This window comes from Hemicordylus capensis, chromosome 4 (assembly GCF_027244095.1).
Source record: "Hemicordylus capensis ecotype Gifberg chromosome 4, rHemCap1.1.pri, whole genome shotgun sequence".
NCBI classification, from domain to species: Eukaryota; Metazoa; Chordata; class Lepidosauria; order Squamata; family Cordylidae; genus Hemicordylus; species Hemicordylus capensis.
Window position 1 is genome coordinate 283,383,467 of NC_069660.1, and position 22,408 is coordinate 283,405,874.

General features: G+C 43.8%; 1 protein-coding gene across 5 annotated transcripts in view; it reads left to right on the forward strand.

Moving 5' to 3' along the window:
• Nucleotides 1-4,270: 4,270 nt before the first annotated feature.
• PLEKHF2 (pleckstrin homology and FYVE domain containing 2) overlaps nt 4,271-22,408 on the forward strand; it is a 29,187-nt gene continuing 11,049 nt past the window's right edge. The window contains exon 1 of one of the 5 annotated variants that reach the window (XM_053246636.1): nt 4,271-4,402. The gene's annotated coding sequence lies outside the window, so the exon portion shown is untranslated. Of the gene's footprint in view, nt 4,403-4,539; nt 4,913-5,184; nt 5,588-5,734; nt 5,908-5,964; nt 5,988-22,408 lie in introns of those variants that run through there. The other 4 variants (XM_053246635.1, XM_053246638.1, XM_053246637.1 and 1 more) reach the window with 4 other exon arrangements.

Below are 22,408 nucleotides of genomic sequence, written 5' to 3' on the forward strand. Positions count from 1 at the left end.
TTGAGAGCTCCAGTCATTAGATGGTCTCATCTAATGTGGCCCAGTTCTGACGGAACCAGCACCCCTTTTGGCCCACCAAACCAAATGCACCCACTAGCCATATATGGTGACCCTTTGCCTGCCTGAGCTAAAAAATAAGTCAGGATTGTTAAGCACCTGACATGCTACAAAATGTGGCTGCTGTGTTCTCTCTGGCTTGATGGCCCATATCGTTAGTTCTAGGGCCAAACTATAAGTGACATTAATAATGTGATTGGCCCTGGTGTGCTTTATTTGTCTTCCCTATGTAGCAGCCATGGGGGAGAGGGCAACCTTGAACTGTGGAATCAGGGGAGAGGGCTTTAACCTTTTGCTAGGTCAAAGACTTGACCTGGACCAGGTTCCTGAGGCTGTAGTTATCCCAGGAAGGAAGCTTCCATGTTTGACCTGATTTAGTGAAATCACCGTTGGTTTAAACCAAGTGAAAATTGCATGAAGTAGAATTCACTTTGCTGGAAATCCTAGACTAGTCTATTTCAGAAAATTAAGAGATTTATTAAGCTGAGAAGGCTTTTCAGGGGGACGCCAGCCTGGCTAACAAGTAGAGTCAGGGAAGCGATAAAAGGGAAGAAGACTTCCTTCAGAAAATGGAAGTCCTGCCCAAATGAAGAGGAACGTAAAGGCTGGCAAAAGAAATGGAAGGAGATAATAAGGGATGCAAAAAGAGTGTTTGAGGAGCATATAGCCAGAAGTGGAATAACAAGAGCTTCTTTAAATATATCAGCAGCAGAAAACCTGCCAGGGAGGCAGTTGGACCCTTGTATGATGAGGGCATGAAAGGATTGAGGATAAGGATTGAGAGAAGCTGAATGAGTTCTTTGCATCTGTCTCCATGGTGGAGGATACTGACTGTATACTTGTTCTGGAACTGAGCTTTTGGGGCTTGGAGGCTTAAGAACTGGGCCAGTTTGAGATGACAAGAAAGGATATTCTAAACTGTCTTGAAAAACTAAAAATTAACCAATCACCAGGGCCAGATGGCATCCACCTAAGAGTTCTGAAGGAACTCAAATGTGAAATTGCTGATCTCCTAGCAAAAATATGTAACTCGTCCCTACAATCAGGCTCTGTACCAGAAGACTGGGGAAAAAGGAGCTAATGTAATTCCCATTTTCAAAAAGGGATCCAGGGAGGATCTGGGAAATTACAAGCTGGTTAGCTTAATTTAAGGGGAAAATTGTTAAACATATACAAGGACAGGCCTTGCTGAAGGAGAACCAGCATGGCTTCTGCGAGGGCAATTCCTGCCTCACGAACGTTTTAGAGTTCCTTGAGAGTGTCAGCAGGCCTGTGGATAAAGGTAATCCGATTGGCATAGTATACTTGAACTTCCAAAAAGCTTTTGACAAAACTCCTCACCAAAGGCTCTTGAGTAAACTCTGCAATTATGAAATAAGGGGACAGGTTCATGTGTGGATTGGCAACTGGCTGAAGGACAGGAAACAGAGGGTAGGAATAAATGGACAGATTGCTGGATTAGAGAAGCCCTGGGCCTGATTCAGCAGGGCTGTTCTTAAGTACAGGGAGATTTTTTGCAGCAGCTTTATGTTGCCTTCATGTCGAATGGATGGATGAATGAATGAGTGTTGTTCCTAGCCAGGGGTGCTTCTGCTGTTCTCCAAGAGCGAATGCAAATACTTTGCATTTCCATTCTCTTTTTCTAGGTATGGGAGGACAAAACGCATAAAGACAGTATCTCGGTTTCTCATGTAAGCTGGTATGGTAATTCCAGAGTTTATCTCTACCCATTAATCACTAGTGCTATATGTGCAGGATATCCTGGTTACGTGTGGTTGAGTTGACTGCAATACACTTGCCTTGTGATGTCTGCTCTTTCCTGTATTTGTCACCTGACACACAGTTTCTCTGAGTTTAGAAAAATATCCACGTTTTGTTCTATAGTTTCTGCTTCCACTGTAGCATGATGTTTTAGCATGTATTTTAAATTTATATTCCAATCCTATGCACACTTAAAGAGTATTTTGGAATTATTGATTGAAAGTATGGAAGCCAATCATATGATCACATAATGTGTTAATGTGTGTGAGAGAGATGCAAGCCCCTTTCTCCTTCAGTATGCACATTTCATTGTGTTTAATAGACCTGATTTGCAGGCTGCATGGTTAATCTTATTTTTTAGAGTTGTAATTCACACCCAAGTCTAAGACTGGGTTGGCTAGAAAGCCAAACAAAAATAATGCTCCCTAATATGATGCCTCTGTTTCAGTGCACTATGCAGCAGCAAAGGCTGTGTGTGAAGAAGGCGAGAGGGAAATGCATCCCGTTGCCATGGTACTGATCTTTATATGTAGGTACACATGTGTGTGTGCATCAGTTACACCACAGGAGAACCAGACTTGCCTTGTTTGAGGTTCCCTGTGCTGTGTCGCCTTTTGCAATCTAAGACATCTTTTTAGCCTACTTTCCAGTAGGCTTATGAGATCACCTGGCATTCCCCATGTGTGCGTCGGTGTGTGTGTGTGTGTGTGTGTGTCCTCGCCATCAACTTTGCAATGCCAGGACCAATATGAACCAAATTGGGTACAGTTATAGGGACACATAGGGGCACCTCAATGGCATAGTTAAGTGATGTCATCTACCCTGATTCAAGATGGCAGACGCATGAACGTTTGAGGCGCAAGAGGGCTAACCTGTGGACCATCTTACCGATTTGAACCAAATTTGGTACAGTTGTAGGGATAGTGAAAGGAAAGTAGGCAGATCAGTTCTCACTAGAACAACTTTTTACTCAAGTATACCCACACTTGGTTACCTTTCCCTGTTCAGAAACAATTTGGAGGTAATAGACCTGGGAAGGAGTTAGTTTCTTGTTTTTGCAATAAAAACAGGTATAAGAGTTAATTTCTGAAAAGAGAAATGGGAACCAGTGCTCCACTTTTCCTCTGAGCCATATGACTCTTGACCTAGATGTTCTTACTGTGGATGCTCAGAGTGGGATATACACATTCATTTAGCACAGCACCACATCAAAGTGATGTGGATGGCAAAAGTATGTGGTTTTTCCTAAGGGTGTTACCCTACTCATGCACAGTGGTAGAGATGTAAGGGAATCATTTCTGGCATCAGCCTAAAAACGGAGCTTTGACTTACATAAAGTTTTGCACAGGTCTGTATAAAATATATTTGATAACTGCCCCCCTCCCCCAGCATGTAGAGTGGCCTGTTGTGTTTAACCTTACCATGCCATGCTACCTGTGTATATGCTGTGGCTTATTCATTTTAAGGCAGGGGTTCTCCAATTTGGGTCACCAGATAATGTTGGATTACATCTCCCAAAGGTCATTGTTCCACTGCATCTCTGGGAACCTGTTTGAGAACCCCTGCTTTAAACAAACAAACAATGTCCCATGTTAAAGAGTATTCAGCAGTCTGCTCTTGCTCAGGTACAGAAGCACAAGGCAGCTCACAAAAATAACTCAAAGAAAACCCACAAACAAATGTATTTATACATTTATATCCTGCTCTTCCTGTGCAGAGACCAGAGCAGTATACACGGATATATTTATCTTCTCAATACCGGCAGGTTACGCTGAGAAAAGTGACTGGCCCAGAGTCACCTAGTAAATTTCATGGCTGAATGGGGATTTGAATTCGGTTCTCCCCAATCCTAGTCCCACTCTAAGCACTATATATGTGCGTATAAAAATAACACACCACCCGCTCCCCCCCCTCCTAATAAGATTATCACCCAGGGACCTGCTGTATCAAGTCAGGGCATTGGTTCCTTTAGCTCAGTATTGTGACAGTGGCTCTCCAAGCTTTCTGAAAAGAAAGTGGAGGAGAGCTGGTCTTGTGGTAGCAAGCATGACTTGTCCCCTTAGCTAGGCAGGGGCTGCCCTGGTTGCCTATGAATGGGAGACTAGAAGTGGGAGTACTGTGAGATATTCCCCTTAAGGAGTGGAGCTGCTCTGGGAAGAGCAGAAAGTTTCAAGTTCCCTCCCTGGCTCCTCCAAGATCGGACAAGATTTTTTTTTTTTTAACCAACAAACTACCAAAGTATACAGTACATTACCAAAGCACAATTATATACAAAGTGGTTGTTTGTACATCATATATCTACAAAGATTTACAAACAAGGATTTGGTAACCCACAGGGTTGTAAAGTATATGCACGCAGTAGGGCTGAGAGAGCTTCCTGCCTGCAACCTTGGAGAAGCCGCTGCCCCTCTGTGTGAAGACAATACTGAGCTAGGTCGACCAAGGTCTGACATACAAAAGGTACCTGTTGAAGACCTTAACAGGCGGGCGAGCTGGCACCCTCTGCTATCCTCCTCAGCCCTGCTGTTGCCTTGCCAATGAAGACGAGACTGCCTCGGACGAAGCAGCTGAAAAGGGGCGAGAGGTTTGGTCGTGCTTATAGAGGGAACGGGGTTCAAATGCTGCCTGCTGCAAGTCCAGGGTTCTTTGGGGGTGTGTGTGTGCGCCGGTCCTTCTCTGAAGCCATGCCTTGCGGACAACTTGGGAGTCCCAGCAGCCGCCGCCGCCGCCGCCCCCTCCTTGGACATGATGAGCCTCTCTCGGGGGCAGTCAGGGGAGCTCGTCCCCTCGCCGCCCGCCCCAGCTGACCCGCCTGGACGTTTGCCTCTCCCAAGATGGCGTGAGCTCCTCCCGGCTCGCTCTCTCTCTCTCTCGGGAGTGGGGCGGGACCGGCCGCCAAGGCTCGTCCTCCTGTGTTGGGCTGGAGGCCGGCCCAGGTTGCTGTACGGGCGGGCGGGGCGGCGGTGGTGAGAGCAGCAACGGCAACAAGGGCGGCCCCGCCGAGGAGGGAGCGAGAGCCAGAGGGAGCGAGCGAGCAGCCACCCGCGGAGGAGCTGGGAGCGGAGCCGGGGAGGGCGCGCTCCGGACTCTCTCGGTAAGGCGGGCAGCAGCGCACTTGGGCTGAGGGGAGGCGCGGCTCGCCCCTCTCGGGGAAAGCCGGGCTGGAAAGCTTCGCGAAGGAGGCGAGCGGGGAGGGGTGGCGGCGGCGGCGGGGAAACTTTCCCTCCCGGTCCCTGTGGTGGATCCGCGGCCATGTTGGGATCCCGCCTCTTGGGGGGAAGAAGCTCCCTGTGTGAGGACGGAGGAGAGGAGGGCGGGCAGGCAGCCGCCATTGGGGGTGGGAGGGTGGGTGTTCTCTCCTCGACCCAGTGCTCAGGGGCCGCCATCCGTGAACGTCTCTTCCCCCGAGCCGCCGCCGCCTCCCTCCCCCTGTTGCTCCGGAGGAAAGGCTTTCCCCCTGGCGCTTGGCGCAAATGCCCGGCCGGCGGTGCTCCCTTCTCTCTTGCGTGCCTGGAAGGCGGCCGCGGACTCGGTCGTGTTCAGACGACTTGGCGTGGATTTGGGACAGTTGGCCGGGGCGGGGGCAGCCGAGGAGGACGCGGCCTTCCTCTATCCTTGACAGGAGTGACGGAGCGGGGCTGCTTACCCTCGGCTGCCCCCCGGAACAGTCCTCTCTTGCCCGGCGCCCTGTCTACGGGCGCCTCGTCCCAAGGCGGCTGGTGGGACTAACTTCGCGAAGTGTGTCCAGCGGGGTTCCCCACTCGAGCAGGTGTGTGTGTGTGCAGGATGGCCGCCTAGTGTGTGCCCCCCTGCAGTGGCTCGGTGGTGTGTGAGGGGGGAAAGAGGGGAGAGGCTCGCTCTGCTGGCTGGGGAGCGCTCTCCATTGCCTTTGTAAACAAAACGAAACTCTTTCCCTTTCCCCAAGTACAGGCGCTTCCCGCCCAGTTCCTCTCTTTATTCCAGGGTTTAGAATGAGAGAAAACTTCTCCTGACAGTCTGGGGGGGGGGGGGGAAGTCAAATCACGAGAGCCAGTTTCATTGTGATGTTTAGCATCAGCAGGCAAGGAACTTCCTGTGACTGTCAACAAGGCAAGTGAATTCCGGTTAGGAGGAAGTTTGCACTCCCGTGTCGTGTTTCTTCTACGAAGTTGAGCCGGACTTGTTCTAAGGTTGCGTGTGTGTGTTATAAAAAAGGTCTTGCCTGACATGCTGTTCTGAAAACTCCGTGAACTATTATTCTCTTCCTTTTATTGAAAAGAGAAGGGCTAGATTTGTGTTTTGAGGTCTCACACCTGCTTGCATTGGAGATTTTCAGTTTGCAACTTTGGCTTTCTCCTAAATTAGTGTTTATGATGACTTATGAAAATCTATCATACAGATATTGTTTGAAATGAATGAATGAATAAATAAATAACCCTGTTAAAAATCAATAAGGCAGGCACATCATCACACCGTTTTAAATGCATGGGTGAGTAGGGCTGACTTCACCTGGTTAGTAATTACTTATAAGTTGTTTAAAATTCTGATTGTTTTTTCACCCTCAGATTATTTGAAAAATATTTTTTCAGGTTTTGTTATGGTTTGCTTGCTGTTACAAGATCAAGATACATGCCAGTATATTTGTTTTTGGCTTATAAAATTCAGCATGTGTCAAGTCAATTGCTGTTGCCTGGATTCGTGATAATCTGGAAAATAGTTATGATTTAATAGGAAGCTGTTTTACACTGAGTAAGGCTGCTGGTTTATTTAAAGCTCAGGATTGTCTACAGTACACTGACTGTTAGCAGCTTTGCAGTAGGGGTGTGCCAGTATCTAGTTTTGCCAGTTCGGCTCAAATCCAGACTGGATTCAAACTGGCCTGGTCTGGTTCCAGGTTCAGCCAAACCAGGTCCAGGCCAGTTCTGGGATAGGGATGTACGAACATGCTTGAGGCCATCAAACTGGTCCAGCTCAAGGGCTTGCCCTTGAGCTGGAATGGGGCCCCTGGCTTGAGCCAAATTCCTCCGGCCTGCTCAGTGCTGGTTCGGGGGTTCTAATGTGTAACCATTATTATTATTTTTTAAGCATTCTCAGTCTCTGGGGGGTGTTGCCATGGGGGGTCTCTGGAGGCTCCCCCTGCAATTGTCCCACCGGTCTCAAAATGGTCTAGTTCAGGCATTTTTTCAGCCAGTTCTGGACCCCTTTGTGCTGGCGGAGGTGTATGGTACACAGATGTGTACTGGCCATCTGTGTGACTGGAGTCATGTACGCATACACAGCAGTCTCCAAAATGGCTACCGCTAGCGCAAAGAGGCCCAGAACAGGCTGAAAACTGCCCGAACCAGGCCATTTAGAGACCAGGGATGGAGAACCCCTGGAACCCCCCCCCCACAGCAGCACCCCTTGGAGGTGGTGAGTACTCTAAAAAAATGTTAGAATTCCTAAACTGGCTCAAATTCAAGCCAAGCTGGGGGAGTGTTTGGGAGGCACAAAATTGAACATGCCCGGTTTTGTTCGGGTCCAGTTAGGACTTGAAACGAACCAGACAAACCAGTTTTGTTCACACCCCTATTTGGGGATATATTTGTAAAGGGGTATGCCAGATTCCCCTTTAGAAGTAAAGGGGGCATTCCCTATTCTAAAGGCCAGGGTGGGGGAGAGAAACAGTACTTTGTACTGTTGGTAGAGGTGGTGGCGGAGACTTCTGCAGTGGCTGGGGCTTCTCCTTCAGGAGGCCAGCAGGGGACTTGGAGAGACACCACCAATGTCTCCGCCTCCTCCTCGGCAGACTCCCTTTTACAAGTATATCCCCAAACTGGCCGGCAAACCTGTTCTTGGAACTGGAGCTGGTTAGGTTCGAACCCAGACTGGCACCCCGCTTTTGAGGGTCTTTCCGGTTCAAACTCAGATTGGCCAAATCGGGCAGTTTGTTTCGAACCGTGGTTTGAATTGAGTTGGCACACACATTTCTACTTTCCAGAAAGGTTATTTCCCAGACTTACATGCCTAGAATTAAACCCAGCACCTTCTGCGTTCAAAACATGTGCTCTACTACTCAGCTATAGCCATATCCCATTAATATATCCGATGAATACTTTTCTATCCAAATGATCTTATGTATTTTATTTTGATTTTGTAATATATTGGTGTTCTCTCCCCCCCCCCTTTATGGTGATGACCTGGGGTTATGAACAAATAAGAATCCATTCTAAATTCTATTTTAAAAAGATTTAGTAGCATAGATGTACTCAGGGTTAGGAAGTTTCTAGATGAATTCCCTAAGCAGGAAGAACTCCATAAATGGTAAGTTAACTTGGAGTGTATCACTACTGCCAATCCTTTCTGCTCCCCTCTTGATCCATCTAGAATGTTTGTGTTAGCAGCTCTCCACACAGTTGACATGTAGCTTATCAATGTCCAGCAGGGAATCCTGGCTATTCTTAGAAACTTTGAACTTGTATGTGGGTGTATTGAATATCAGTTACTTTTCCCTAAAATATAGTGTCTTGCATGTTTGTTTATTCCTCTGAGTGGTTCTAAAGGTGAAGATAATAGAGTGACTAACTTGCCAAGATTGTATAATGCCATTGGTTCATAGGGTGTATTGAGTAACCCCCCCCCACCCACCATAAAAAATAAATAAAAGGCAGATCTCAGTCCAAGGAGCTTAGTTCTAGTTTTCAGTTTAGTTTTCAGTAAGTGGGAGAGACAGGCAGGGCAAGGATAACAAGGGATTAACATAAAATTAATCTACACTTATACAAGCTTTGTTTAGTTTTTGAAATGACGCTCACTTTTGGACCTATTGCTGTAGTTAGTTTATGACTTCTAGATGCTGTATGTTAGTCCTTGATCCCAGAATACCTCACTAGATGATAGGAGACTCTTTGCTCTGTTCTTGGGGGCTGTATGTGCTGGTGAACATAGTGTGGACAAGTCACAGATGAGAGCCACTGTGTAGAGCAGGGGTGTCAAACTGCAGCCCTCCAGCTGTTGTTGGCCTACAACTCCTATCATTTCCAATCACAGTAGCCAGGGATGAATGGAGCTGTAGATCAGCATCTGCAGGAGGGTTGCAGTTTGACACCCCTGGTGTAGAGTCATAATTTGTGTGCCTGTTTTATTTGTATGCAATCAAAGTAATTGCATATTTTTTGGACTCTCATTCCATGTCCAGAAATAGGACTGTTGGCATTATTGTGGTCCAGTAGTAGTTATTTCAGCTGTTTGAGATGCCCATTGGTTAGCCTTGCTGTTTGCATTCAGCATTAAAAATGCTGAATGCTCGCAAATGAATCTGCAGATAGAGAAACGTGTGAAATGATCTGTGTTATCTTTCAAAATATTAGTAGCTTGCTAGCAGAGAAGGCTTTTTAAAATGCTTGTCGGGTTCTCTCTGTGACCCATGCATCTTTAGCAAGATCAAGATACAGTACCTTTGACTGGCATTTCCTTTTCAGGAAGCAATTGCTGGTATGTAGGAAGATGGAACTGGTTTTCTCTTACCAGCTAAGCTTTTATCTGGCTAGCCCTGGTAATTAATTGCTAGTCCCATCATTCAAGATCTTGAGTCATCTTGATCAAGTTCATGGACTTAGAATTAATGTATGATCTTCATATTCTGGTTTCTGTAACTTGACATGCTACTGTTATGTTCTATTATATTTTTCTTATAGGATATTGCTATGCAAAGTGTTTCACAATTTTCTCAAAGTTCTCATTCCTTGCTAGGCCACAGGAGCTAGCAAGACTATGAACATACTTGGTTCAGACAAGCTCATCATCTTTTACAAACAAGTTTAAAGATAATGTATATTATAACTCCTGTATTTCACTAGAGCATTCAGTCAGAAAAAAGTGGGTATTTGTATGTTCACAGTGTAAATAAGGCTTTAATATTACACTCCAGGTGTAATATACCTGAAGGGAGGATTTATATGCTATAAACATTCTTTAATTACTGAATCTTCTTGGGCAAATAGAGCTAAGTAAGACTGGAATCTTGAATCCATATTTTCTTACATTTGAGCTTGCAAGTTAGCTGTTTACTTAAATGTGTTTGCTTCATAAATATGCACACTTATGATTTGCTTATAGCTGAAAAAGTTGGACAAATATAATTTGAGACTGATGTGTAGATTTAAATTAGCTGTATATGCTTTCTTTGGTTCTGTCAAATTATGTTATGATCTCTGGTCAAGACAATAAACTAACTTTGCACAGATGTACAGGATGTAGTACAAAACATCATTGGTTTTCCTAAAGTCCAAGTCTACAAAAATCTAAGAGTAGTTATGCCACATAGGATTTTAGGAAGACACTTCAGTAATAAGCTTGGTGAGAAGTGAGATAAATTATTTAGGACAGTTAATAGGCTAGGACTAGAACAGTGCTGAATTTCTGGCAGCTGATATCAAATATCTGAGTGCCTCTAGTCTTGAAAACAGCCAAATTGGTTATATGTGAGGAGTGGGGAGGAAGTTGCTCATGTTAAATAGTAAAATGATTGGTCTTGAAATTCTGATGTAAATTCATACATTGAAGCATGTGTTTTAATAATAATTTTAGTAAAATACATGCTAAGTGCATTTTCATTTTTAATGGTGCACAAGCTGTGGGTAAAAAATAATTGAGGAAGAAATAATTACTTGCATAAAGTATTTGTGAGTGTGTAAGCCATTTTGACATTTATATTTGACATTTATGTTTTTCTAAAACTATGTATATTATCAATGTATATCCCACTTTGCCATGTAAAAATATTCTTGCATAGCTTGCTTTTAAGTTCAATTCATCTTAGTTATTAAATATTTTTAACTAGACAAGCTACTGTGTGGATCCTTAGATCTGCAGGTTAAGGATTCTTTCAGTATTCATTGACCAAATTCCAGAAGCTCCCATAGAAATTGAGCAGTAAGCATCTGCTTCTTCTGTGACCAGATACCTCCTTCCCACAAACAGGAAGAAATTCTGACTTTGACTGCTGCAAAAAAACCCCAAAACTTTAAAGCAATGAAACTTACTGGCTCTTGTAAAGACTGTGCATTTATATTCAACTCTGTAGAGGCTATTTAAGGGTAATGTTCAGTGGAAAATTTCTTTATTAAAATAATGGGTTGTAGCCAAAGAAAGTAAATCCTAAGTATCACTGAAATCAGTGGAGGCAAGTTTAAGTTCCATTAATTTCAATGCAACTTGGTCAAGTTTCACTTTCTTTGGATAGAACACATTCTGTTGTAGTTTCTGAAGGTGGTTCTTCTTAAGATGAGAGCCCTCCTGAATACAAAGGATCTGTGTAGTCCAGAAACCTGTTCACAGCAGTGATCAGCCAGATATTTCTGGGAAGCCCACCTGTTGAAGGTAATACTCCTTCTCCAGCAGCTAGTGTTGAGAGGTGTGTTGCCTCTGAATATGAAAGTTCCATTTAGCTATAGTGATGAACTGATTTGGGCAACATATCTGTTGGCCTTCTCAAATGTATGTGGGGAGGAGTGTGGGTATATATGTCTCCCTCCAACCCTGCCTACGTCCTGTGCCATCTCACTGTTGCTTTATTGTGTGGGGGAGTGGTTTGTCTGAACACCCCAGTGTGTAGATATTCAATTTGTTGTGATTCAATTTGTGTTAGTCTTTTCTAAATGTGTAATGTATTTTCATCTGTAAAGGTCATATTGTTCCGATTTATTATACACATTTTTCGATATTCTGTCATTGGTATTGCTTCTCTCAAAAATTTAGTGTCTTACACTTAGTTTTAAATATGTTTTTCACTATTTTTTGTTATACATCTGTGTTACTACCTGTGGGTTTCCTTCCCCCCTGCTAGTGTCAGATTTTATCTCCTTTGTATAGTCTGTCAGCTTGGCGATGATTTAAATAATTGTTAATAAGTCCACTCCAACAGAACACTGAGTGATTTAACCTGGATGGCTATTTTGAGTTGTCTGGAGATTCATGAAGAAGTCAAGGCTTAGTCAATCTTCCAAATTATGTGAGGATTAGAAATCCTGATGTAAATTTAGATTATGTCCAGGTTGGATAGCTGTGTCACTAGTTCAAGCAAGGTGTGCCCTTGAAGTAGTCCGTGAAAGGTTGGATAGCTGTGCCACTATTTCAAGCAAGGTGTGCCCTTGAAGTAGTCCGTGAATAATGGCACAGCTCCTTAAGTTAGGGTGTAGTCTCCATTTACTGTACTCATAACTCTTAGTGGGTCAAAATTGTAATTGGACAATTTAGAGATGCTCAGTTCTCCCAGGAAGGGGGATTTTATGTTAGAATCTGGTTAATTGAATCAAACACATTGCATTTATCACTTTACATGTGTCTGGTAGGAAAGCTGAAATGAAATTTAAAGGCAAGGCAAGAGAAACTGAATCTCACTTCTGTCAATTTACATTAGGAGTATAGCATAGTCTAGAACAGCCTTCCAGCTGTAATGTTCTACAACTCCCATCATCCTCAGCCACAGTGGCCAATCGTCAGGGCTTATGGGAGTTATTGTTCAACATCTGCAGGAGGGCTGAAGTTATGCAGACCAGGTGTAGAAGGTACATCATTGGACCCTGTGGATATTTTGAACTCTCTTTTCCCCTCCTCCAACTGTGTGTTATCTAAAACCAAAAGGTCTACCATTAGTTCAGATGTTCTGATAGAATACTGCACAGTTAGTCCTACAAAAGCCAGACTATTTACCATCTATAAATATAGTCAACTGAACTCTATTCAGTTAACTGCCCTGAGTTATTTTTGGAAGGGTGTTATATAAATAAATAAATAAATAAATAAATAAATAAATAAATAAATAAATATCTTGGTGATATGGATAAAGTCCAAGTATTAAATCACTCAACCTCATTTGATATATAATAATCTTCTAGAATTTAGTGGCACTATTTGATTTTTACAGTGATCTTTCTGTAAAATATCTGGGTCTGGTAAATTGATGGAAAGCATAATTAAGGACAAAATTGTTAAACATATAGAAGAACAGGCTTCACTGAAGGAGAACCAGCATGGCTTCTGCAAGGTCAAGTTTTGCCTCACTAACTTTTTGGAGTTTGATTGTGTCAGCTGGCATGCGGATAAAGGCAATCTGGTTGACAGTATACTTAGGCTTCCAAAAAGCTTTTGACAGAGCCCATCAATGTCTCTTGAGTAATGTAGCAGTCATTAAGGGGACAGGTTTCCTTGTGGACTGATAACTGTTTGAAGGACAGGAAACAGAGGAGATAAGAATTAATGAACAGTTTTCACAATGGAGGGAAGTAAGAAATGGTGTTCCCTGGGGATCTGCACTGGGACCAGTGCTTTAAAACATATTCATAAATGATCTAGAAGTTGATGTAAGCAGTGAAGTGGCCAAATTTGCAGGTGACACTAAACTGTGAAATCCAAAACAGATTTTGAGGAGCTCCAAAAGTATATCTCCAAACTGGATGAATGGGCAGCAAAATGGCAAATGAGGTCCAATGTAAACAGGTGTAAAGTGATGCATATTGGGACAAAAAAACCCCAACTTCACATATACATTGATGGGGTCTGAGCTATCGGAGACAGACCAGGAGAGAGATCTTGGGATTGTGTTGGACAGAGCTTTGAAAGTTTCGACTCTGTGTGCGGCAGCTGTGAAAAAGGATAATTCCATGCTTGGGATCATTAGGAAGGGGATTGTAAATAAAAATGCTAATATTATAATACCTTTATACAAAGCTATGGTGTGGCCACACTTAGAGTACTATGTACAGTTTTGGTCACTGAAGGGCATTGTAGAACTGGAAGAGGTGCGGAAGAGGGCAACCAAGATGATCAAGGGCCTGGAGCACCTTCCCTATGAGGCAAGGCTATAGCACCTGAGGCTTTACTTTGGAAAAGAGGCGACTACAGGGAAACATGATAGAGGTGTATTAAATTTATACATGGAGTAGAGAGAGTGGACAGAGAAAAATTTATCTCCCTCTCCCACAACACTAGAACCAGGGGTCATTCCATGAAACTGATGGCCAGGAAATTTAGGACCTACAAAAGGAAGCACTTTTTCACACAGTGTTTGATTAATTATGGCATTCTCTGCCACAGGATGTGGTGATAGCCACTAGCTTGGATGGCCTTAAAAGGGGCTTAGACAAATACATGGAGGACACATCTATCAATGACTACTACTAGTCTGATGGCTATAGGCTACCTCCACCCTCAGAGGCACGATGCCTCTAAATAGAGGGCATGCCCTCACCTCTTGCCTGTGGGCTCCCCAGAGGCGTGAAACAGGATTCTGGACTGGGTGGGCCTTGGTGCTGATCCAGCAGGGCTGTTCTTAACTTCTTATGGGAATGATTTCGGCACTCCAGGCTACCCTAGCCTGAGCTATGCTGTTCGTGAGAACAGCCTTAGCAAATATTTGCTTAGGCTATTTGGGGATGGTTTGGGCAGGGCCGACCCAAGGTTGGAGCCCTAGGTGCCCCCGCCCCCAGCTGAGAAATGTAGAGCCCCAGCTTTAACCTGATTTGCACGGGCTGCTCATTCATGAGGCACGGATGATCAATGAATGACTAGCCCATTCTGGTTTGAGGATACAATGTGAGAGAGATCAGTCTATTATGGATGGTGACTCTGTAGTTGCGACTATTAGCACAATTTAGAATTGCTGTTCTGAAATTGTGAGTGATTAGTCTGATATTTCATTTCAGACTAATCCAGATAAGGAGGAGGTACTCATTGTGTGGGGTCGAAACTTGAGAGATGAGTTTGATCTGCCTGTTCTGGATGGGGTCACATGTCCCTGGAAGGAACAGGTATGCAGTCTGAGGGTGCTTCTGGATCCAAGCCTCTCCTTCGTGTCCCAGGTTGAGGTGGGGGCCAGGGGTGCCTTTTATCAGCTCCGGCTGATACGCCAGCTGCATCCAGTACTTGAGATAAATGACCTCAGCATAGTGGTACAAACGTTGGTAACCTCCGGACTGGATTACTGCAGTTCGCTCTATGTGGGGCTGCCCTTGTATGTAGACTAGAAACTACAGCTGGTTCAGAATGCGGCAGCTAGGTTGATCTCTGGGTCATCTTGGAGAGACCATATTACTCCCGTATTGAAAGAGCTGCACTGGCTTGCTGCCGATAAGTTTCTGGGCAAAATACAAGGTGCTGTTTATAACCTATAAAGCCCTAAACGGCTTGGGCCCTGGGTATTTAAGAGGATGTTGTCTTCGTCATGAACCCAGTTGGGCCCTTTGAGATAATCTGGAGAGGTCCATCTGCATTTTGCCATCGGCTCGTCTGGTGGCTACTTGGGGACGGGCCTTCTCTGCTGTCACCTCTGAAGCTTTGGAATGTGCTCCCTGCAGAAATAAGAGCCTCCCCATCTTTGACAATTTTTAAAAAAATCTTTAAAGACGCATCTGTTCACCCAGGCTTTTAATGAAATACTGTTTTAGTAGTTTTAAAATTGTTGTAATGTTTTAACTTTTTTTGCTGTCATTAATTTTAACTAATGCTTTAAGTTTTTCTGTTGCCATTTATTTTGTTTTGTTTTAAACCACTCAGACATATGTTTTGGGAAGTATAAAAATATGCTAAATAAATAAAAATATTGTTGCTCACAGAGTATTTGTTTCCCTTTTTGGTAGCTATTAAAACCAGTGCAGAGGTTCTGCTGGGAAATCAGTGGTCTGTCTTGATAATCTCCTGAGATGGTTTCAGCATAATACAGAATTGGGCTAAGGTTATGTATGTGTCCATTTCCTTCTCTTGTACAGATCACTTTCAGCAAAGGGTGGCTGGGCAGCCATTTTTCTGTTCATAATCTGTTTCATTCACTGGATCTTTCCCCCTGGTAACCACGGTCCTGTAGAATCTATGTTCCCAGATTCCCTTATAAATAGTTGTTTTAAGATGTCACTAGGACGAGGCTTTACACAAGAGATGGTCAATTCTTTATTCTTGGATGATAACCCTGTTCTTCCAGACACAAGTCTACAGGCTGGAACAGTTGATCCACGAATCAGATCTTTTTTGTGGCATTCTAGTTGGATATCCCCACTTTATACCACAAATGAAAACATTTCTGGTTAAAGCAAGATGGTTTAAAATGACTTGAAAGTTAAAAAAAAATCTATACAAGAAAGAATAAGGTCAGCTGAGAATCATGAGCTTGTTATAACACAGAAGTGTTTGTAATGTTTCAAGATCTTCATTGAAAAGTAGTCTCTTTGTGGGGTAATGCTGAAGGAATCTTCCCAGGAAATCCCACAGTTTCTTTATATTGACAGTACAGCCAGATGAGGGAAAGCTGTCTTAGTTTAAGAATGTGATATTGTGTAATACTGAAAAAAATATTAACCATTAAAAATGACAAATGGCCAAATCTTGGCAGGCAAGTTCAAAAAAGTAAAGCTTGTGTGTGTAATATATAAAAAACGAGTCTTGCCACAGAGACTTTTCTTCTATTTCCTGCACCCTGAAATCAAGGGAAACAGTAAGGAAGATTTTATAGCTGCTTCCTTCATAAACACAAAGTAGTCTTAACTTGGTTTAATTAAGACTTTATTCAGAAGGTAAAGGTAAAGTTGTGCTGTTGAGTCGGTGTCGACCACAGAGCCATGTGGTTTTCTTTGGTAGAATACAGGAGCGATTTACCATTGCCATCTCCCACACAGTGTGAGATTATGCCTTTCAGCATCTTCCTATATCGCTGCTGCCCGATATAGGTGTTTCCCATAGTCTAGGAAACATACCAGTAGGGATTTGAACCAGCTACCTCTTGCTCCCTAGGCAAGTCAACTCCATTTTTCTCCTTTTTTGCCTCCCTTTTCTTTCTGACCATTCCCCACACTCTCAACAGGATCTCCACTGGGACAAACTTCTAAAATCACAAAACATAAAAGGCTACTAGATAGAATACAACAGAAGAGTTGGTCTTTCTGCGGTGCAGTACCTTGAGCTAAGTTGTATGGTGGAGCATCAAGCTTATTTGATGAGAGAAGAACTGGAAGAGAGAAGGGAAGAGCAGTGAGAGTGTGAAGTGACAAATATAAGGGATAAAGCAGGTATCTTTATGTATGCATTTAAAATATTTATTCCTGCTCCTCCAGCACTTTGGGTGGCTCACAAAAATAGTAAATCACAATAAAACAGTAAAAATTAAGAGTAGGCAAGCAGCATAGTAGTATAAATGTGGGCTAAACCTGGAATCCAGTATAACCAAATTCAAACCCAGCAGACATAAACAACAGATAAAAAACTTTTTAAAAAGCCCATCTTGAATGACGTTTAAAGATGAAGTTCCTCTTTGAGGGCATTCTGGGGGGCCACAACCAAAAATGCCCAGGCCTTGTCCCCCTCAGTTGACTCTCAAATCAGTGGTGGAGCTTCGAGCAGGTCTGTGATGCAGAGTAGAGGACCCTGGGAGATTTGTATGGGTGAATGTGGTCCAACAGGTATTCTGGTCCCAAGCCATGTAGGCCTTTAAAGGTCTAAACCAGCACTTTGAATCTAGCCTGGAAGTGAACTGGCAACCATTATTTTTCTGTTGCGTTCTGGTTACAAATATATACAAATTTTGGTTACAACTGCATTAGTTGAAATCCAACCCTGAGGCAAAGGATGTCATTTAGGCCCATTTCAGCTGTACAAGTTAACTTTAGTTAAGAATGACCGAGGTTTCAATTCTTATCTCCAAATCGCGTTGCAGACATTCAAACTGTGGCCAGCCAAACTCTACTTGGAGGAGAGGGGAGCCCCTCCATCCTGCCCAACCACCAAGGCATATCCCCGCCGCCCCTGTGGTTGGAGTTTGGAATAAGCACAAAATGGTTGTTATAGCTGAGTCAGCATTTGGGCTTAATGCTTTGGCAGCAAAACATAAGTTGTCAGCAGTAAAACTTAAGAGATAACTGAAGGTTCCAATTGGAATTTGATGAGGCAAACTGGAGTTAGCTTTTGGCCTGTAACTGTGGTTTCATGCCTTCAGGCATACATTCAATCAATCAATCTTTATTACGGTCATAGACCCGCATAAAGTATAAGGGTGATTACATGTTAAAAGTGAGAGTAGAGAAAAAGTGATTACATATAAACTGGTACATATTAATACTAAAAAGACTAAAAATAGTAGATAATACACCAAAAGCATGAGGGCCTAGAAGCCTGAGAAATAGTAAAAGTAATAAAAAAAGCATGAAAGGCATAAAAGGGGAGGGGCATAAAGATGGATGTGTTCAAGTTAAAAGACATGAGAAGACAGAAATATATAAAAGTTTGAGTAATAAAACTGGAAAACAGCCAGATTAAAGGTTATAAGGAAAAGTAAAAAGGGAGGCGTGTGAGCAATTGCAGGGCCTGCCCAGAATCACTGAGGGTCAGATTAAGGCTGATAGGACTCACTGCCTGTCATCCGCTGACAAATGCTGATCGTAGCCGCACAGCACCTTTCGACGCTATATGTGATGGCAGGCTTAGTCAGAGAAGTAGCAAGGAGCTGTAGAATTGGCTCGGAAGGCCTGGCTACTTGCTTAGCAATGGAAGGATGAGGGAGGCACGGATGTCTCTACAGAACAAGCAGTAGAAGAGAACATGGCACAGTCGCCCTGCAAATGGGGTCCTTCTATAATGGCCTTCTAGCACTGCTGAAGGGAGGCCATGACAGTGAGCCAAAGTGAGCCCCCTTTTGTGTTTTGGAACCTCCAGTTGGGTGAGGTATGCTGCTGGAGAAGCAGACTATCTAAGCCCGTCACTGATATGAAATTTTGGGACCCTGCTGAGATCGGTTTGGCGCTCAGTGTCTATAATGCGCTGCTTGATGGTTGCTTTTGCCTGATTGTAGCCCATGCTGAGCAAGGTCAAGGGGGAAAGACCCAGAGTAGCTATTTTTGTCTCAGTTGTCCAAATCCAGTTAGATTGGTAATCATAGTGTAGAGTTAGTGGGGCAAGGGCAAAAGGATAGTCTGAGCCAATAACAGAGAATGGCCATCCACACCCTAGCCTCCAACTTGATCAGGCCTGTCTCCAGGCGCAGAGTGGCATTGGAGACATATCTCGATCCTGGAGCACTGCCGCAGGGATTTAGATTGTACAAGTTCCAGAGTTGCAATGTTGGGGAAGGGGCATTTGAGCATACTGCAGATACAATCTCGGCCAGCTATAACTGGTTATCCTATACACAGTGGTGCTCTAACCCCTGGATCTTGGGGACCCGGCCCGTGGCTTCCTAGGTTGGGGGGGGCTCCAAATGACCAGGGGAGCCACCTCCTGCGCCCGCCCCACCGCAATGAACTTTCCTTAAAAAAAAAAAAAAAAAAATCAGCAGCCATGTGGCTGAGGGGTGGCTACTGGGAGGTGAGCCCAGCAATCCTCCTCCCCCCCACCCACTGGCAGCAGCAACCACCGGAACTATGCTGGGGCCTGCTGTTCGGCCCAGTGTCTCTAACTGTGAAGTGCGCCAGGCTTTCAATGATCTCTCACAATTGTGCAGGTGTGCCTTGCAGTTAGAGACGCTGGGCTGAATGGCAGGCCCAGCATCGCTCCAGTGGTTGCCGTCACTGGGAGTGGGTGGGTGGGAGAAGGGCTGCTGGGCCCACCCCCCAGCAGCCACCCTTCAGCAATTGAAAAACCTTAAAGGAAAGTTCGGTGGGGTGGGGTCTGTGTAGGAGTCCACCCCAAACGGGTTTGGGGGGGCCCTTGCTCCAAAAGGGGCCTTCCCACCAGCGGCGATCTGGGCACCAAAATGACCTAGGTTCACCCCTACCTATACAACATCTGAACTCAGCCATAGAGTTATCAGCACACAAAATGTGTACTTCTGTAGTTAAACATTTTAACTGCTGTATTTAATATAAATGCATATTTGAATGCTAGTTCATAGAATATTCATACACCCATATAAACATTCATTATTGCTGAAATGTTTGTGTGTTCCTGTGTAGCTAACAATTTGTAGGAATGTCATTTTGCAAAAACGCGATCCTTGCTTTCTCAGTAAGTGATGTGCATATAATAATTTTGTCCACTGAAATTGGCTTAACTACATAACTGGAATTTCATATCAAACACATCCTGCCTTCATCTTCATTTAAAATTCTTGCAGTCCAGTTTTGTTAGATTGTGAGCTGCTGTGGGCCAGGAAACCATCTTCTAATTCATTTTGCTATGTAAACTTCTTTGAGAATTGTGTTGAAAAGTGGTATATAAATATCACTGGGCCAACATCCAGACTACTGTGTGCCAATGTGTCAAGGTTTTCCATTGTGTGAGATGGGAGGAGCAGTTTCCAAAGGACCTCCCCGCCGCCGCCGCCTCCTTCTGCAGCTCCCAAAACTATGTTCTTGAGGGCTGGAGTGGACCTTCAGGGATATAGTTTCTGGAAGTACAGGAGACTGCAGTGAGGGGCAAATAACCAAAAATTGTCCCTCACTTCTCACCCAATGGGACACACACACACACACACACACACACACACACACACACACACACACAAACACCCAGCCCCGGTGCATTACTGCGTGTGAGCTAGTAATAATATCTATTCCTGTATGCAGAAGTGGTGTGTGTTTTTCATTGTCATCTCTGGGGGTGGGGGTGAGGAAGAGCCCAAAGCACTTGTGCAACTTGGTTTGCCGTAGCTGAAAATGGTAGTCCATATATGTTCAGGGCTCTGGGTTATAGCTGTGTATTTAGTCTTGATTTTATGTAATAATTTGGAGAGATTTGTATTTTTATTTCATTCTTCCTCTTTTGCCCATTTCCCATTCCTCAGTAGGTAAGCGTAAACATTTGCTTTCTGACCATTTATTTTGAATTAAGAACTGAGACTAATAATGAATGTGCTTGGATGCAAAGTGAATTAGAGTGAAAGGAAGATACCATCTTCATACTGGTTTGATGTGAGAATGTGCATCTGTAGGTAGATAGGTGTAGGTGTATACTTTGAATCCTCAAAATATCAGTGGAAATCTATGAAATTCATGGAAAGAAGTTAAGAGTTTTATGCTGGAACATTTGCTGTACACTGAGGAATTATTGACTCCTATACCCACCCCTGATCAATAAAGTGCCTTGCAGTGTAGCGGAATCCACCCCCACCCCACAATATAGTGTTACACAGCATTGTCAGATTTCTTATAACCCACCCAGTCTTTCACCTGTGAAAGCATGGCTCATTATTTGCATTTCCTCATCTTCTCAGTGGAGCAAGTGTGTGTAGAGAAGCCTGACTTGTATCAGCCTCTTTAGTGTCAAGACTGAAGGAAGGTTATGAAGAAAGAAGGCTGTAAAGCTATGCTGTGATGAATTGTGTAAGGTTCCCAACTAGCTCTGTGAATGTCTTCGGTCTACACTACTTTTGGACAACATTGGCAGTGTTGAGTCATGTTTCTAAGCCCTGTACTTGTATGCTGCCTCCTTCCATCATGCACGTGGCTTAATGAAATACTTCCTGGTTTGATCACACCATAGTTTGTCATTTTGTTTGAACTGGCAAACTATAGTTTGAGTAAACCCCTCAAACCAGGATTGATCCTAGGGAGGAGGGAGAGTGTGCTTGTTTTCTATTCTCCTAGCAATTTGGAGCATCAGAAATATGATGTCAGAATCCAACCATTGGTCTTTTATTCAGTTATCTTATGTGTGATCATTGAGTTGAGGAGGAAACATCCTGAGTGCTTTGGCATGTTGGAAGAAAGTTAATACCACCAAAATGAACGGTATATCTTATAGCAGTATTCTTCTTTAAAGGGCCCAAGCCAGGAGCCAGTGGTGGCTCCCATCAACGTCAAGTGTAGCTTCCTGACTTTTACTGGGCCTTTGTGAAGCTGAATACTCTGCACAGTCCCCCTCGGCACCATGTGGAGGTGACTGTTAATCACAGTGCTGTACTTTGCCTGGTGCTATTGAGGCTCCTTTAAGAGAAACAGAGCCCTCTTGGAATTCCTGCACCATCTTGGAAGGTGTGCATGAAGAGCTGAGAAGTGTAGCCCTTCCAAGCACTCTCCCCACAGAGCGCTTAAAGCCTTCCCAAGCCTGAGAAAAGCACAGTACTAAGCAGAGATCAGTACACTGGAAATGACTCTCACATTGAAGGGTGTGGTTTTTTTGCCCGAGTGGCCCCCATTTGAAAAATAGTGAAGACCCCTGCATTATAGCCTTGTTCAGTAGTGTTCTGCAACAATTTTTTCCCCAAATTATAAGTTGTGTCCAGTGTTTGGCTGTAATTACCTATATTGGCCCAGTAGGAGCTTATTTGTTGATCTTTGACATATTGCTTAGGTGGGTTCCCTGATGTAATGCAGATTCTTATAAATATTTGTTGGATTCAAACACAAGCTTGTGATCAGATAAATTGCATACAGAATGATGTGCTAGTTGGTCAAAGAGATCAAATGGTGAGAGAGAGAGATTGAGAGAGCACACATGCACACATACTAGGTAAGAGATTCAGTGTATAGGTACTTATATGCCAATGCCAGAAGCCTTTGTCAAGATGGGTGAGCTGGAGTGCTTGGTTGCTAATGAAAAGATATTTTATTATTTATTCTTATTTATTTATTTTCATTTATATCCCACTCTTCCTCCAAGGAGCCCAGAGTGGTGTACTACATACTTGAGTTTCTCCTCACAACAACCCTGTGAA